The sequence below is a fragment of the Bemisia tabaci genome, chromosome 3 (genome assembly GCF_918797505.1).
Source record: "Bemisia tabaci chromosome 3, PGI_BMITA_v3".
Taxonomy (NCBI): domain Eukaryota; kingdom Metazoa; phylum Arthropoda; class Insecta; order Hemiptera; family Aleyrodidae; genus Bemisia; species Bemisia tabaci.
The window spans coordinates 38,911,410-38,928,243 of record NC_092795.1 but is presented as its reverse complement, the minus strand read 5'-3'; the positions used below and the strand labels follow the sequence as shown (position 1 = coordinate 38,928,243).

The window sequence follows — 16,834 nt, the reverse complement described above, 5'->3', positions numbered from 1 at the left end:
AGAAAAAATACTCTTGATTCAGTCGGATTTTGCTTGAATGAAAACGAAATCCACTTAAATTAAGAGGCTTGGTTCTTGATTTAAGCTAGATTCTAATTGAATCAAGGGTACTTTTTCTTTTCGATGTTTTTAAGAGTCTGGACTCTAGATCCGATGTGTTTTTTTTTTCCATTGAAGATTTTACAAGTGTAATGTAATCGACTTTTTCTTTATAATCAAAAGTCAGACTGAACAATCAATTCTTGATTCGAGGAAATGAACATTATTTCAAGAAAAAAAAATTGACGAGAGAATAAAATTCAAAACCTCGTGAAAGAAGGATCAACGTCTTAGCAACAATTCAAACAGAGCCTTGCTGCATTTTACGGGCAAGGGATCGCACGGTTGGTCTCCAACTTGTTTCCCTCCTTGAAATTGGTTTGCATACTTGTTATTCATCAGCCGAAGCCTTTCGTCGCTTTTCAGGCGAGCAGTGCCTTTTCGAGGCAGTCGAGTGAAATTCTACGCGCCCGATGACCACTTTCTGACCCCTTTTCCCTCCCGGACGCGAAAGCCTCGTTATCGCGGGGTCTTTGAGGCTCAGCAATGCAATTTTTTAAGGATAGTCCCTCGGGAGTTAAGGGACACCGAGGCAAAAAGTTTTCGAGCTATCCCCTCCCGCAAAAAAATAAAAATAAAATAAAATGCGGAGACCGCTCCTGCAATGCTCGCAAGGAAAAACGCCGTATGATCCTTTACAGCGTTGCCCAATTTCATTTAAAGAGAGAAATTACTGGGAAAATCTTGAATGTATTTCTTCAAAATTTTCAAACAATGTTCTTCGAATTCGAAATTTGATAAAAAATATCTGAAAATTTCAAGGAAAAATGAGATTGACTTTCCTTAAAAATTCATGTTTTGAACGAGAAAATTTGGCAACTCTCGAATGTCCATACGACGTTTTCCGTAAGACGGCAGAATGCACGTGCGTTCCAATCGATGAACGATTTCAGCTGCGGCCATATTTACGCGATAGTGCCTTTTGGACGTTTTTTGGCGCTGCAATCTTTACTATATTCAGCAGATCATCCACAACACTAAAACACACAAACAGGCTGGCAACAGGCAACAGCAAACAGGCAACAGGCAACACAGGCAACAGGCAACAGGCAACAGGCAAACAGGTCTACTAAAACAGGCTGGGCAAAAGTCAGTACTTTCACAGTGCTTTTTCAGTACATTCCCGAGAAATGTAGTGCCTCCTTAACGGAAAAATTCAGTACTTTTTCAGTACCTCCATTTGACGAAATTCGAAAAATTTCAAAAATTTGAATTTCTCTCTCGAATTGCGACTAAAATGAAAAATTTCGAACCTTCTGACGGAATTGTCGGACTTTTTCAGTGCTTCCGAACCGCCCTTAAAAAATCAGCACTATTTCCGAACTTTCCGGAAACTGCGGACTTGTAGACACCCTGATCATTAGATGACACATGGAAATTAAAAATTTACCTAACCGGTGCAAAAGGTGAAAGATGCTGAATTAAGTCTGGATTCATTGTATTCTAAGTGGAAAGTTTTGAGGACGACGTGAAATTAGAAAGCAGATAAGCGAGAAGGAGAAGGTAAACGGGTCATTGATCTCTGGTTATAGCAGTTGTTAAGCTGATCACAATGATATCAGCAAATTTCAACTATACGATAGCCTTATTAATTATTTTCACCGAGGATTGAGCTTGGAGCCCCGTGCACAGTATCACTTTTCCGTGGCGGGAGGCGTGCACCGAGCATTCTGCCTACCAATTACTTCGCCATGAAAACGATTATTTTCAGATCCGCGCCGGATAGGGCTGCTTCTGCGCACAACGGGGAGCATGTTTGTCCCGGTGGAGACACAGCTGAGGTTTTGCAGAATCACATGGACTTGAACTGCAAGGTCTAAGAAAATTCGACGGTTACTTCTTGGGTAAAATCCAGGAAAGCTGAGAATAAAATATAAATTTCATAAGAAAAAATAGAAAAAGCAAAAAGCAATAAACCTGTACTTTCAATACGGGAATTTTCAACAGTAAAAAAGTAACAAAGACCTGTGTCTGTGGACAATCATTCTGAATTATCGATTTTTCCTCATTTATTTTCAATTGGCGGGAGAAAAAACTAGTAAGATTGACTCTTGTTTGTATACCCGCATCGTACTTCAGCTAAAATAAATTTACTCAGCGATTACTAATATTGAAACCTGTTAGTCAGATTTTTCTTGGCAAGGTAATTTACATTGACGCATTTCCCTACTTACTTCGACAAAAGCCCAATTTAGAAACTGATGATGGAGCTTCCCCTGGTATTGAAAAAACATTGAATTAAAAATCTGTGAATGGTATATTTTTTCCCGCGAAAAAAATTAATATTATGAAAACCGGAGCGTCAGACGAGACACGAGCATTTTTTGAGAACTGATCAAAAACTGAATGGAAAGATCTAAAGAGTTATTTTTAGAAAAAAAAACCCAAAAAACCTTAAGTTTAAAAAGATCCTGAGTTGGCTCTCATCGAATCAATTATTCTTAACATACAGATTGGCTCTCGTAATGTTGGTGCTTTTTTATGAACTTGCTGAACTTGAAAATTGATAAAACAGGGTGTCTACTAAAACAGGCTGGTCAAAAATAAGTACTTTTACAGTAATCGTTCAGTACATTCTCGAGAAATTCAGTACCTCTGCTTCCAACAGCAAAAATCCGCACTTTTTCAGTACCTTCATTTGACGAAATTAGAAAAATTTAAAAATATGAAATTGCGACAAAAATGACAAAAATTCGGGACCTTTTTGCAAAATGTCCGCACTTTTTCAATACTTCCGAACCGCCCTTAAAAACTCAGTGCTATTTCCGGACTTTCAGACACCCTGTAAAAGTAAGAGAAGACTCGAGAAAAACTATGAAGCTATCGTAAACTTAGAGCTTTCAGGGTATCTCTCACGTAGCTTTCTGCTCAGTGTGCGATGTGGCGTCCAATTAAAAGCATTTTGTCAGATCATTTTCTCGGCACATCTTCAGGCTTGCCAGCTTGCGCGTCCCCGGACGGCGACCTGTAACAATGGTCATTAAGGCGGCCGTAAACAAACCGACGCGATGCCGATGCGGACCAGGTTAATATCTTTTTAATTGCTCCGGAGGAGTCGCCGCCGGTAATTGCGGAATATCTGTGTCTCCGTCTCCGGATAATGGTCCTGTCACCGGAAGACCGGGCACTGCGCGCCGCTCAAGTTTCAGACATGCGTCGCCATGCTGCCCAACTCCAAGAGAAAATACTCAATTTCACTTAATTCTGCCGTGCTCGTCCTAGGGTAGAACGCCGTATGAGCCTTTAGACGTTGCCACATTTCCTTCGATAAAAAAATAATTTACTGGAAAAATTTCGAATTTTCTTCACCAATTTTTTCAGATAATTTTGTTCAAAATGTATTCTAAAATACCTGAAAATTGCAAGAAAAAATATGAGCAACTTTCCTCAGAAATACATGTTTTATCTGGGGAAATTTGGCAACTCTCAAAAGTTCATACGGCGTATTTCCTTAGCACGACAGATTGGTAGTTCTGCAAGGGGACTAATCTGACAACGCTAAAATTTGTTGCAGTTTTCTTGGTGCACTTGTTCTTGTTCGGAGGCTTATGACCGACTTTAAATGGATGCTTCTTCTAGTTCATGACTGCATTCAGGTGTGAGCACTGCTACCTCTTCATTAGAGGTGGTATGCAACCGCCCAAGCAGATCCAGTTCAAGAACACGAATGACAAAATCATAAAATGTCCTTCGTAAAGGGAAGTATACTCAGGTAAATGGATTCATGTACTATGTATGTCTAATTCAATTAAAGAAAGAGGGTCGGAAGAGAAATGCGCTACGCAGGAAAAATTTAGCGGTCTTTGCTCCGCGATTGGTTGGTTCGTGGTTATTGCTGGTTAAGATACAGAACAACACTTCGAAGAAACTGTTACTAGATTGTTAGGCAGATCGTCTTCTGGTAATGTTAGGGAACTCCACATTATAACAACAGCAATCATTTAAAGCCTGACAAAACGAATGGCTATTCTACAAATGTTCGCTCCTGGTACTAAACTCAATCACAAGACAACGATAAAAATATTTTACGCAATTTTTTCTACTACTTTGTAAGCTAAGCCAAAACGACGCAGTAGAAATTAGTATCCGATTTGCCTCCGATTACTTTTAAAAAGAAGGAACTGGGTTACGATGAACTACACGTTTAAGTCGGATGGGAACTAAAAGAAACAGGATAGAACCTTACATTTAGAGGGAAAATGAAATAGGAGTGGTTTTGCGTTCAATCAGCTACCCCATTTTCTCCTGTCGAAAATTCATGGTCAAGAATATATGAATCAGTGAGAACAAAAACACACCAACTCGGTAACACGAAAATGCTCAATTACCATTAAAGACAGTTGGTTTACATGAAGGTCATTGAAGTTAGTGCACCTGTTCCAACTTTGACCTTTAAAGAGTCCATAAGTACTTGTCTTTCGGCAGCAAAAATCTTTTTCTTAAACTAACTTCCTCACCTACTGTGCAGTTTTGTGTGTGTCTTGATTATTTTCATTTTTCCGAGTTAGTGTGTTTTCGTTCCCTCTGATTCGTATATCATAATCATTGAACTTTACCTACAAATGACATTAAACTGGCAAAGGTTAAAAACTTCAAACCATTCAGTCTCGGTTCGAGTATGCTATGACTTGGTTCATTCCACTACACTCGGTGCAAATGATTTCAGCTTGAGCTTATTTTTGATCTTTTCCCAGCTTGAAGACTGTCAGACTTTTTGGAGAAACATCCTTACTTTCTAATACACTGGAAAAAAACACATTGGATCTGGAGTCAAGACTCTTGAAAACATTGACAAGAAAAAATACTCTTGATTCAATCAGATTTTTGCTCAAATCAAAAGGAGATCCGCTCAAATTAAGAGGCTTGGTTCTTGATTCAAGAAAAAATCCGATTGAATCAAGAGTATTTTTTCTTGTCGATGTTTTTAAGAGTCTGGACTCTAGATCCAATAAGTTTTTTTTTTCAGTGCAGCTTGAAGACTGTCAGACTTTTCGACGAAACATCCTTAATTCCTGATACATTTCGGAGATTCTTAGTTAGTGCGGCAACAGGAAGGCGGCAGGCGTCTCAACATCTTGGATCCCTCTTAATCACCTAAAAAAGCTCTTGACGACACGTGCGATGCTATTCTGCGGGTATATTAAAAAAGTTCTCTCCTCCGAGAGGGACAGCGTGTAACCCGAGCTGGAAAAAGCCCGCGAGAATCAGTCCGAGACGCGCTCATCCCGGCGCGACCCGGAGTTCACGTCCCGGCGTGCCGGAGCCGGAAGGCGCGCTTTTCTGCGTGCTTCCGGAAGTGCCAACATGCAGTTCCGGCTTGTTAGGTCCTCCATTGAACGGCCATGAGAGGTAAAAGCTTCCGAAAGCGCTGTTGATTTCTGGACTGAAGCGACTGCAGATTTCATACCACGCGAGGAGCGCTAGTGGCGCATAAGTGGAGCGCAAAGGTCTGAAGATAGCTTTAACGAATTTTCCGGTTTATCTTTCCTCGGGGCGCGAGAAGATTTCCTTATTTCCCCGGGTGCAAAACTCAATAAAAATCGATTTCTTTAGATGCCTTGGCTAATTTTTCATATTCCTAAGGATTTTTCCTCTTAGCTACATGATTATCCTAAAATCAGATGATCCAGATTTCCTTATATCCCTGGCTGCAAGACACAATAAAAATAGATTCTTTTTGATACCTTGGCTACTTTTTATAATTCGTAAGGATTTTTCCTCTCAACTACATGATTGTCTTGAAATCCGATGATCCGGGACATGTTCTCACAGATGAGGCTAAAATGGACCAAGGGTTTTTTACCCGATTGAACTTTTGATTGGAAACACTTTTTCAACAGCAGAAGAGGGAATCCTTTCAATTTTAAATAATATTCGGTACTTATTAAGAATATAAAATTTTTGATAGCTTACCGGCTTGGTTCAAGTTCAATGAATGGAAGTATAAGAGACGAATTCGGCTTACCTGATGAAACAGCAACTGAAATCAAAGAAAAATGAAATAAATTATTGAGCTATACACGTAACAGAGGAAAAGCCATTTTAATGTAATTCAATTCAATTTGACAACACACACATTGGATTCTTCACACACAATTCAACACATTGGATCTCGAGTCCAGACTCTTAAAACATTGACAAGAAAAAATACTCTTGATTCAATCGGATTTTTGCTTGAATCAAAACAAAATTCGCCTAAATTAAGAGGCTTGGTTCTTGATTTAAGCTAGATTCTTATTGGATCAAGAGTACTTTTTCTTGTCGATGTTTTTAAGAGTCTGGACTCTAGATCCAATGTGTTTTTCTTTCAAGTGAAAGATGAATCGAATACATATCATTCGATAAAGATCATCACAGATTCTAGGAAAAAATAAAATGCGAAAACCATAACCGAAATACATGGTTTCACGATACATTTGGGGTTTCGCCCCTCGGAGCCGAATTAAGATTTCTGGAGACGGCTATCGGGCGTCGCTCGGCGGGGTCCTTCCCGGCTGCCCTTGGGCGCGGCGTCTGCATCATATTTTCCAGCCATCATCCCTCATCCCCCGTCCCGCGTCGCCCGCGCAACCCTTCCGCACCTCGTCGGGCGTCGCGACGCCGCGCCGTGGCCGACTCCTCTGTTCCGTCGCCCGCGGCCACCGACGCGACGCGACGACATCCGACCGAGTTGTCGTGTCCCTGTCACTTTTCTGCTCTGTTTGCTTTCAACCCCCTCCCCCACCCCCTCGCGCCTTCCTCCTCTTTTCCTCGCCCACACAAGAGCCGTCTCGGGCTCCGCTTGCTGTCAGATCGTTCGCGAATAGACGGATTTTTCTTCTGAAAGAGAGGTTAAAATTGAATCTCTCAGTTCGAAAACAAATCATTTCAAGAAAATGATAGCGCAACACACTGGAAAAAAAAAACACATTGGATCTAGAATCCAGACTCTTGAAAACATTGACAAGAAAAACACTCTTGATTCAATCAGATTTAAGCTTAAATCAAAAGGAAATCCGCTCAAATTAAGAGGCTTGGTTCTTGATTTAAGCTGGATTCTGATTGAATCAAGAGTATTTTTTCTTGTCGATCTTTGAATTTCGAATTGCATGTGGGAAACTTCGGTATCCTGAATTGATGCTCAAAATTAGGTCCGAAGAAGAGGAAGCTGTATTGTTTAAAAAAAATTAGCTATTGATTACTTTTCAGCTTTTGATAAGACAGGGTGTCTACTAACACAGGCTGATCAAAAATAAGTAAAGTACTTTTACAGTGCTTTTTCAGTACCATATCAAGAAATTCAATACCATCTCCAACAGAAAAATTCCGTACTTTTTCAGTACCTCCATTTGACAAAATTCAAAAAATTTCAACAATTTGAAATTGCGACAAAAATGATATCAAATTAAAAAAAATTCCGGACCTTTTTGCGGAATTACCGTACTTTTTCAGTACTTTCGGACCGCCCTTAAAAAATCAGTACTATTTCCGGACTTGTAGAAACCCTGCTTTAAGAGAGCAGTAAACGCCTATCAGTAAAGAAATACAGCGAAGTCCTTTTGAGAAGTTATCGAAATACACCAAATATTCGAAACATACAACACCGCATCAAAGCCCGAGTCGGATACGATAACTCCTTCAAGACGAGTGCAGTTGGTTTGGCCCCCGTCGATTTCGGCATCAACCCTTGCCTCCCCCTCCCCCCTCCCATTCTGCTCCTACCGCGGGGTGGGGTGGGGGCGGGGGCCGTGGTACGAGAGCCAGCTTTCAAAACATTTGTTTCCGCAACTTTAATTACCTTTCTTTTCCCTTTCTTGACTTTGTACGAGTTCCTCCCCCCGCCTCACCTCGAGTCTCCACGTGTTTACCGACCTTTCGAAAATAATTTATTCCATTTTATTGGATTGTTCCTCAAAGAGAGGGGGTGTTTCGAATTCGCTGCACTCGGTTGACCCCGGCGGGGGGAATTTGTTTGTGTTTCCGCGGTTCGGAAGTCAAAATTGAAAACATAAATAAGCATGGGCCCGGTGCCTTGACAAAGTATCCGGAGGAAATTACATTCACTCGAAGGTTCATTTCGGTAAACCGGGATCTTGTAGCTTTATGGATACCTACGCGTGATGGAATTATAGCTATCACTCGCGGCGAGGGCTCGGGATACAAACATTCAAATTCATCGTAATGTGTTCTATTCAATATGCGACATTCGAACTCTGAAAAGACGTAACTCCCTTGCGACTTAGGAAAACTGAAAATACGACTCTGCAGACATGTGTCTTTGTTGGGCAAGCAAACACTGGAAAGAACACTGGAACACTATTTGTAAGGAATTGAAAATATTATCAATTCCTTACAAATAGTGTTCCAGTGTGTTCCCAAGAAAATGGACTCTTGATTCAAGTAGATTTAAGCTTAAATCAAAAGGAAATCCGCTCAAAATAAGAGGCTTGGTCCTTGATTTCAGCTTAAATCTGATTGAATCAAGAGTATTTTTTCTTGTCGATGTTTTAAGAGTCTGGACTCTACTCTAGATCCAATGTGTTTTTTTTTCCAGTGTATTAAAATTATGCATTACTATTTATCAATGATCAAGTAAGTTCAGCAAGCTGATTTGAGTCCATCTAAGAACTTTGTAGCAATGTTCCGTCCCTTTCACTTTGAGAATGCCGATTCAATAGCGAACACCGGAGTCATCGAAAATATCTCCAAAAGAACCTGCTGACAGGAATATGTGCATCGGCCCGGCAGGATTCGAAAAACTAATGTGCAGCTTAGTAAAACAAAAACAGAGCCTAACTAAAAATATAACTTCACACGAAGCAGCTGTGAAAATATCTTGGAGGAGAAGGGGGTAAAAAAGCCCGGGGACCAAAATGAGAGGGCGAGATCCAACTTCACACCAGAGGTGCTGGAGTGGGAGGGGGAAGGGGTTGGGGGGGGGGGGCCTGTTTGAAAAATGGCCTAAAAATCTACGGCCGAGCGCCAAATTCGCGGCCAAAGACGGCGCGTGGCCGCATCGGAAGGTGGCTTAATAGTGGGGAATGAATCAAACCAGGAACGCGGCCGGAAAAAAGAAAAAATAGACGGCGAAACAAAATGACAATTAAATCGAGCGAACAGACTCGTTCATATTTTCTGATGGTGTAGGATGCGCTTGTGTCGCGCTGAAATGAATTGGACACTGTTGCCACACTGTGCTCGATAAGAACTCTCAAAAATGAATAGATTTTAGAATCTTTGATACTTGAAGCAAATCAGAGGATACCACATCGGCTCACTGGAGATCGAAATTTCCTCTTCTAAAGATGCACGCAGACGACAAATCAACATGAAGTGATATTACTTGCCCACTGCCAAAATTCACCATTTAACGCTTCTTTGCAGTGGAGGTTCGCCTACGCAGGGGACAGAAATGCTTGCGCCGCCGGACGGTCATAATTCAAAAGCAGCAATTTGGGCCTCAACCTGGCGAAGAAGCCTGCACTTAGAGAAAACTAAATACATTTTTTTTTTTTAAAAACGTGCTGCAGTGGAATGTGCAGTGGAAACTGGAATAAACTGAAAAAGGCGTACATTGATTATGAAGCGCTGACGAGGGAGCAAAAGTCGCCTTCAAAATTACCAGTATGCAATTCCACGACGAGTGCGTTTCACTCTGAAGCGCATTGTTCTTTTTATTCACCTATCCTGTGGACTGAGTCAATTTTTACTTAAATTTCTCCTGATCTCTATCGTTAGCTGATGTTTCCAAATCCCCCCTTCCCCCTTAATTTTTCTTTGCGACTCTTCCTTTCATGGGGGAGGTGAATCTTAGGGCCTATATACTATTATTGTACACTCCATTCTCCAGCAGATGTGTGCAACGGGCGCATTATGGAGTGTTCTTTGTTATGGATCATTGATTGATGTATCGTTTTGTTTTTTTTATAAAGAACAAAATTTAAAGGAAAAAAATTGTTGGCTAAAACCGTAATCCCGTGGAGTCAAACCTCATAATTTCCTCTTCCGTTTTCTCTTATATGAAAAAATGACTACTTATAACGAGTGAATAGCGGTTTCATCGCAAAATGTACGGATTCTGTGTTACGCGTTCACGACGTTAACGTACGGAAAGGTTGACAACGCCGACGTCGACAGCGACACCCGCGCAATGTCAAGAACCTGCACTGCACCACTTACTCTCCTTAGCGGGGCCGGAGCCGCATCCTGGGCCAGGGCCACAACAAAGGAGACACAAAGAGCGTTTACCCGTAATGAGTTACACCTCGAATATTTCTAAAATTAATTTCATAGCGACCGTGTCGCGACTGGTGACACACGCGATAAATACGCGTCACCGTGATTAATAAACCATCCGCATTTTTAAACGGGGCTATTTTTACTTTTTCAAAACAAACCGCTCTTCAGAGCCACCGTTGTCGGGTGAACTGAGACATTAACTTTGAAAAAAAGCGAGTTAGCAAGGGTGAAAGCTGAAATTTTTGTACCCGTTATCTTGCACATTGATAGGACGAATTAGCCATTGTCTTACTGTATATTACACTCTACATACACTTTTTGGAATGATTGCATTTGGAACACATTTTGCAGTAAGGAACCACTATTTCTGGCTCATTTTAGAAGCAACATATATGCTAATGGTTTCCCTATGCAGAAAGGTGCTTTTATGGAAGAGCCAGAGATAGTGGTTCCTTATTGCGAAATGTAATCCATCTACGAAGGCAGTCATTACTTCTGTTTGAGCACTAAACTATACAAATTTGTTGTTTACTGAATCCTGAACGCAAAATAATACATTATTGCGCTGGGTAAACACATCAATTGAATTATGATTGTTTGTTCTCTTTTTAATCGTATTATGCTCCAGAATAAAGTGTAGTTCTATTACTGGTTTTCCCGATTCGTTTCTATTTCTAAGCTGTTCGGGTTTTCTTCTTTTTCTTCTGATTAGACACGTTTGGATATCTTTGCGTCCGATGGATGGATCGCATTTAGCAAAAAGGAACCAGCCCGGTTACAGTGATGTAAAAATATTGCTTCTTCATAATTATCCAAAACATTTCCCATCAGAATAGCAAATAGTTTTTGCTTCCACCAAAAAATTGTTAATTTCAAAAGAAAATAATTGTGTAAATTTTAGTACAGCGCATATATTAAATATTTTTGAAATGATTTGAGAAGTTGCACGATTTTGAGAACACTGTAACCGCGCTGGTTCCTTTTTGCTACATGCGATCTAGATATGCTTGAAATATGGATAACGGAGCAAGACGATCGCTCAATGAGGAAAACTGCTAAATAGAATCATCAAAAATCAGACCAAAGATGAACCGATGGTCAAATTTCTACTGGAAAGATGAAAATAGTGGCGCCAACTGTCAAAAAAGAAAGATAAATAAATTGACGAAAAAACAAACAAACATTAGTGTCTCATCCACAATGATTTACGAGGAAAAATATGCGAGCAAGAGGCGCCTATAAATCAAAACGATGAACCATCAGACTGTCAAATGTGTGTCACTTTTGCTTTGTGCGTTCCTGGTGATTTATTGATTGATCCGGTATGCATTATACCATAGGGGAGATATATTTGGATAGTTCTGGTGTCTTGTAATCTTTTTACACGACATTGAATATTAAAGCTCGGAATTCCATAAGCTTTGGATACAAAATATATAAAGCTGTTCTCGCAGATCGTGACCGGAGTCACAGTAAATGCCCAAGCTAGTGACTTCGGAGTGCCACGGAAAGTCGCACGTGAAAAATTGTTTGAAAAAATTTGAAATTTGCTTTTCCACTGAAGATTGCCACCAAGGTCTACTAAAACAGGCTGGCCAAAAATCAGTACTTTTATAGTACTTTTTCAGTACATTCCCAAGAAATTCAGTACCTCCTCACCAGAAAAATTCAGTACTTTTTCAGTGCCCTCATTTGACGAAATTCGAAAAATTATAAATATTTGAATTCCTTGCTCAAATTGCGACAAAAATGACAAAAAAATGAGAAAAATTCCGGACCCTCTTGCGGAATTTCCTCACTTTTCGGGAATTCCGGACCGCCCTTTATAAAATCAGTACTATTTCCGGACTTGTAGACACCCTGTCCAAGTTTTATACGATAGTACGGAATAAAGCTGAAAGGTACGGAATTTTTTATTTAGCTGTTAAAACCAGGAAATAGTCAAGACGTGTGTATAGTAACTGTTCACTAAAACTAGTGAGCGAACATTTTGCAATTTTATTCTCTCCCCGTGCTCATACGGCTCTTTTCCTCAGCGCAACAGTGAGGGGCAACGCCGTGGGATGAGTATTTTCAGCGATGAAACACCAGCTTATAACCTCCATAGCTTGCGCTCGATACTCTGCTTCTTGAAAAGCGCAGCGCTATTAAGATTTAAGCTGACAGAGGATGTTTTTTTACGAGCTCATCTGGAGCCCGCCCTCCCTCCGCAGCTCGTATTCATCGGTCGAAAGCTCGGGTGCTCGGCCCGCGGCTCGGGGGGGGGGGGAGGAGGAGGAGGAGGAGGGTGGTGGTGATCTGGGGCTCGTCGTAAATCAGGTCTCAGCTGGTTCCCTCGCTTTGTCGATGAGAAGTGGTGCTCTTTATGATATCCCTTCCCCGGTATTGTCCGAGCCTGTAGTGCCCGGCACCTTGATGCCGTCTCGACTTAACTCGGGAAAAATTCACGGGAATCATTAAGGGATCAACTGAAACGGATCGTATTCGATAGTGGTTCGATGTATCTAGATTGTACATATGTAGAACATAACCTCGTGAAAAATTTTAGTATTTCAGTTGGGAAAGCTGAAAATGAGAAAATTCTTTACAATTTTACATTTCATTGCCATTTGGTACTCACATGTATCAAAAATCTATCACAAAAAACCTGTTCCCTCAGAATTCTAAATTGACTTTTGAGAGTGTGTTTACATGTTGAACCAATCGATCGTCATCTCACCATGATGTCTCGAATACGATTTATATTATCAGGGAGAGAACTCGATAAAAATGAATAGTAAATTCGTCGTTCCCTTCACGAAAGAACGTAACTTCATTTCGGAGAATCTTGGGCATTTCCAACTGAAAATTTCACCGATTTTTCCTCTGATTTCTTACATGAATTAGAACAATTTAAGAAAAACATTGCATAAGCACATTTTTGTCAAAATGGAATTGTTTGAGTCAAGTTTGCAACCTTAGAATGAAGTTACGTTCCTTCGTCGGAGAATCGACGAATTAACAGAATACTTTGATCAGTGATAAGATGCCTAACTTTTTATATTAAAAAAATCCCTGATAATTTGTAGGGACGAAATACAGCAAATTCCCTAATAATCGGCCATTTCAAAAAATATTCCATGCAATTTTTTTTCCGATTTTCCAAAAAATCATCTACATTTTCAGACGAGAAAATGGAAACTACAAGATTTCACCCATTCACATGAAAAAAGATAAAGCAGTAGAAAAGAGGTAAAAGAGAAGATCTTCCGATTTTCAAAAAGTTGGAAAATGAATCTAGAAAACCGTCTTAAAATAAGGAATATACCTACTTGACGAAAAATTCCAAATATCTTCTGAGAAATTAGCCAACGCCCGCTGAGAGCCCGATTATCAAATATTTAAAACTATAGAGAGGGCGTTTTTACAGCCAATCTGGCCAGCCTCACGCATTTCGGCACTAGGTCCGGCAGTAAATCAAAACGACGAGCCAGCCGTTGCCGACTGCGTGAAATAAACCCAAAAATATTTCGTCAAGAATCATCAGTGGGTAAATTCTACCCGAAAACTAGCAACCCTGGTCAGGATACAGCTTGGACACAGTGCGTTAGGCGACCATTCCGAGGGGTTGGCGAAATCAAAAATTCAAAGTTCTGGAGGGCCGAAGAAATTGGCTCCGGTGGTGAAAGGGATGAAAGGGTGCACCCTACACGAGCCTCGAATAAGGGAGAAAGGTGAGGTCCGGGCGTATGATTTGTAGCGTTCATCCCTGTCGACACTACCTTTCCCGTTTTGATTTTACTGCGCCTATCGCAGGGTATTGCCATGAATATTTCACAGAGAACTTGGACGTCGTTAAAACAAATGCGATCTACTTATTCTCCGAGTTCGAAAAAAAATCCCTCAGATTTCTACAGTGTTTCAGCCCACGTCTTCCTTTTTTAACCCTCACGATGGAGGACCCGAAATATGCCCCCTTCGGAGCTATTTTAATTTCAGACGAGCAATTAAAGGTTCTGCTTGGAAACGAACACACGAATCGTAAAAGTAAAAAAAGTAACATCCATATTAGTGAATTTGAGACGCGAGAGTTTCCATCAAAAATCTACATCTTCATGCTGCCATGATACGTAAAAACGCCGAATGAGAATTCAAATGTTGCCAAATTTCCTCACAAAAATATTAAATTTTGAACCAAGTTGCGAATTTTTGTTCGTTGAAATTTTCGGACTTATTAGATCAGATTATGAACTAAATCCTCAGAAAAATCGGCACCGAAATATTTTCAAATTTTCCAGAAAATTTGAGCTTTGTCAAAAGAATCGGCAACGCCTGGTGGCACATACGCCGTTCTTTCATAACACGGCAGCATGATGCTCGACGATCTCGTTCACGCTAAGAAACAAAAATGAGACATGTGACAAAAATTAAGCGCTGCTAAGCGTCAAACACTCGATGCGTGAGTGCCTTAACAAGCCTTAAAACAGGCCATTACCGCGCGTTCAACGAACAGCTGAAAGCTTAAGGCCCTCCAACACGCGACGTTTCCAAACACACCTCCTTCTTTTCGAAGACTCGCACTGTTGTCAATCGAGACAAAATTACCCCTGCTGAAGTCTATGTCCGTTGATTTGTGAGGCTAGAATAAAACAAGTGTAAAAATAATTGAGCTAACGATTCCTTTTGCGTTTTCTGAAAAAATGAAAAAAGACGATACGCGAATATAATGACTGATTGAAGATTAACGAATTTCAATTTATGACAGTTTACGAAATTAGTGCGATACCAAATATTACAGAATTCAGTTACTGTTCCTCTCTACTTTTAGTGAGAATTTTACGAGCATTTTGGGAGGGAGTTGGGGTAAGCCCAAAAATGACGGGTCAAACTGGAGATATGAAAGTTAGAATTTGAAGAATGAAAACGAAATCCAGTTATCAGAGAATGTTATTTAAACTTTGAATATCCTATATGCTAAAGGCGGAAAATTGGGGGATAAAAATCCAATAAAGTGCCCAAGACTGGCCGAAAAAAATCAACTAAACTGGCTGCAGTTCATTCTTAAGGATAAAATAAAGTGAATTCCGTTAAAAAGATAAAATCGGTCTACTCCACCAAATTTGACAAAAATAGTGAAATATTTGCTTCAGTGCATTGAACCCTTCCCTTTATAGACGGTTACAAACGCAGATGGTTTTTTTATCTTGTTGTAAACTAGGCACAATTTAAAGTAGTTGAACGTGTTCCTCTTATTTGAGAGAGGGTATAGGCTTACTTGTTTGGTAAAATTATACATGATTTATTTCCATCAGTTTTTCATCCTTTTCTGCGAGTAAATAAATGAAGCATTGAATCTTGTGACGGATTCTTTGAGTGAAAAGATAACTTAGCTTCAAACAGTAAATAGTTTTTCTTTGAAAAATAATGAGAAAAATTAACTTTTTCAAACACGATTTTTCTAATAATGTCGTATTTATTTCAGTCCAATTGACCAAAATGTCTGATAGCACCCGAGTTTCCAATAGATTCCAGATGACTGCCATTCTCTCAAATCTTTAAGCCAATCGCAAAATTGGGCGAAAAGATTTAAAATTTGAATCCCGAGCGGCAACGCTACCCTTCGAGTCCCCTCCATCAACCGCAAACACCCTTTACCCTGTTAGTTACAGACGAGCCGTGACATCCCCACCCCTTCTGAGTGACTATTGCAACTAATTGCCCTAATATTCCATCAATAACGCGTGACTCCAGTCTTGAGGGGGTTGTTCATTCCGACGCTGATTATTTTTATCTCTCGAGTTCATTTAACCGCCCCTCGACTTCCTCCGCTGGACCGGAGGGGGTGTAAAAAATAGCAGAAAAACGCAAACGTTCCGGCCGATCAAAGAGGGTTGTTTGAAGGACTCTCTTTGCTCAAAAGTCCGTTTATTTTCAAGCGTTTTCACGCCGTTTCCGATAAATCTTGCGGGGTTGACTTTCGAGAGCGGAGGCGCCTTTGCCAGTTCGTCGCCGATATTGATATTCTTCATAGAAATTCGAAGTTTTTCCGGAGAGATTTGACAAGCGCGAAAAAGACAGGGGGAATCAGGAAAGCTATTTTTCAGTCGGGAGGGATGATTTACCTCGGCTGAGCTTCGAGGACGTGTTGGGCTGAAAAATAGAGCTAATTTCATGGCGTTGGCTGTTAATCGATTCTTAATTTTTCTTCTATATCCACCCTCCTATTCACACGGGGAGTTTCAGAAAAACGTACGGTTTTTGAATGAGAGAAAATTCTTTGCGTGGGCACAGATCGCTCCTAATTTAACACTTCAATCGGAGTAAAACCCCTACAGCAGAGAAGCTTCCCCCTTCCTTTGGCGTGGAATAACGTCCCCCGGAATTATTAGTTAGGAAGTATCTAAAAAGCGGTAAAGATAAGGTGCCTTTTTTTCGAGACTCATGAAATATTCAACAGAAGATAGTCGATCATTTGGAAAAATTCGTCAACACCCTCATTGTGATATGGAGTAATAACTAACTCTGGTCAGTCGACCGA

General features: G+C 40.4%; 1 long non-coding RNA gene across 3 annotated transcripts in view; it reads right to left on the bottom strand.

The window, feature by feature from the left end:
* Positions 1-16,834, bottom strand: part of LOC140224256 (uncharacterized) — a 147,185-nt gene that overhangs the window by 113,079 nt on the left and 17,272 nt on the right. For 2 of the 3 annotated variants that reach the window (XR_011899558.1, XR_011899557.1), the window contains exon 3: positions 6,065-6,079. The exons of the other annotated variant lie outside the window; for it this stretch is intronic. This is a non-coding gene — a long non-coding RNA (uncharacterized lncRNA). The remainder of the gene's footprint in view (positions 1-6,064; positions 6,080-16,834) is intronic. 3 annotated transcript variants of the gene reach the window in all.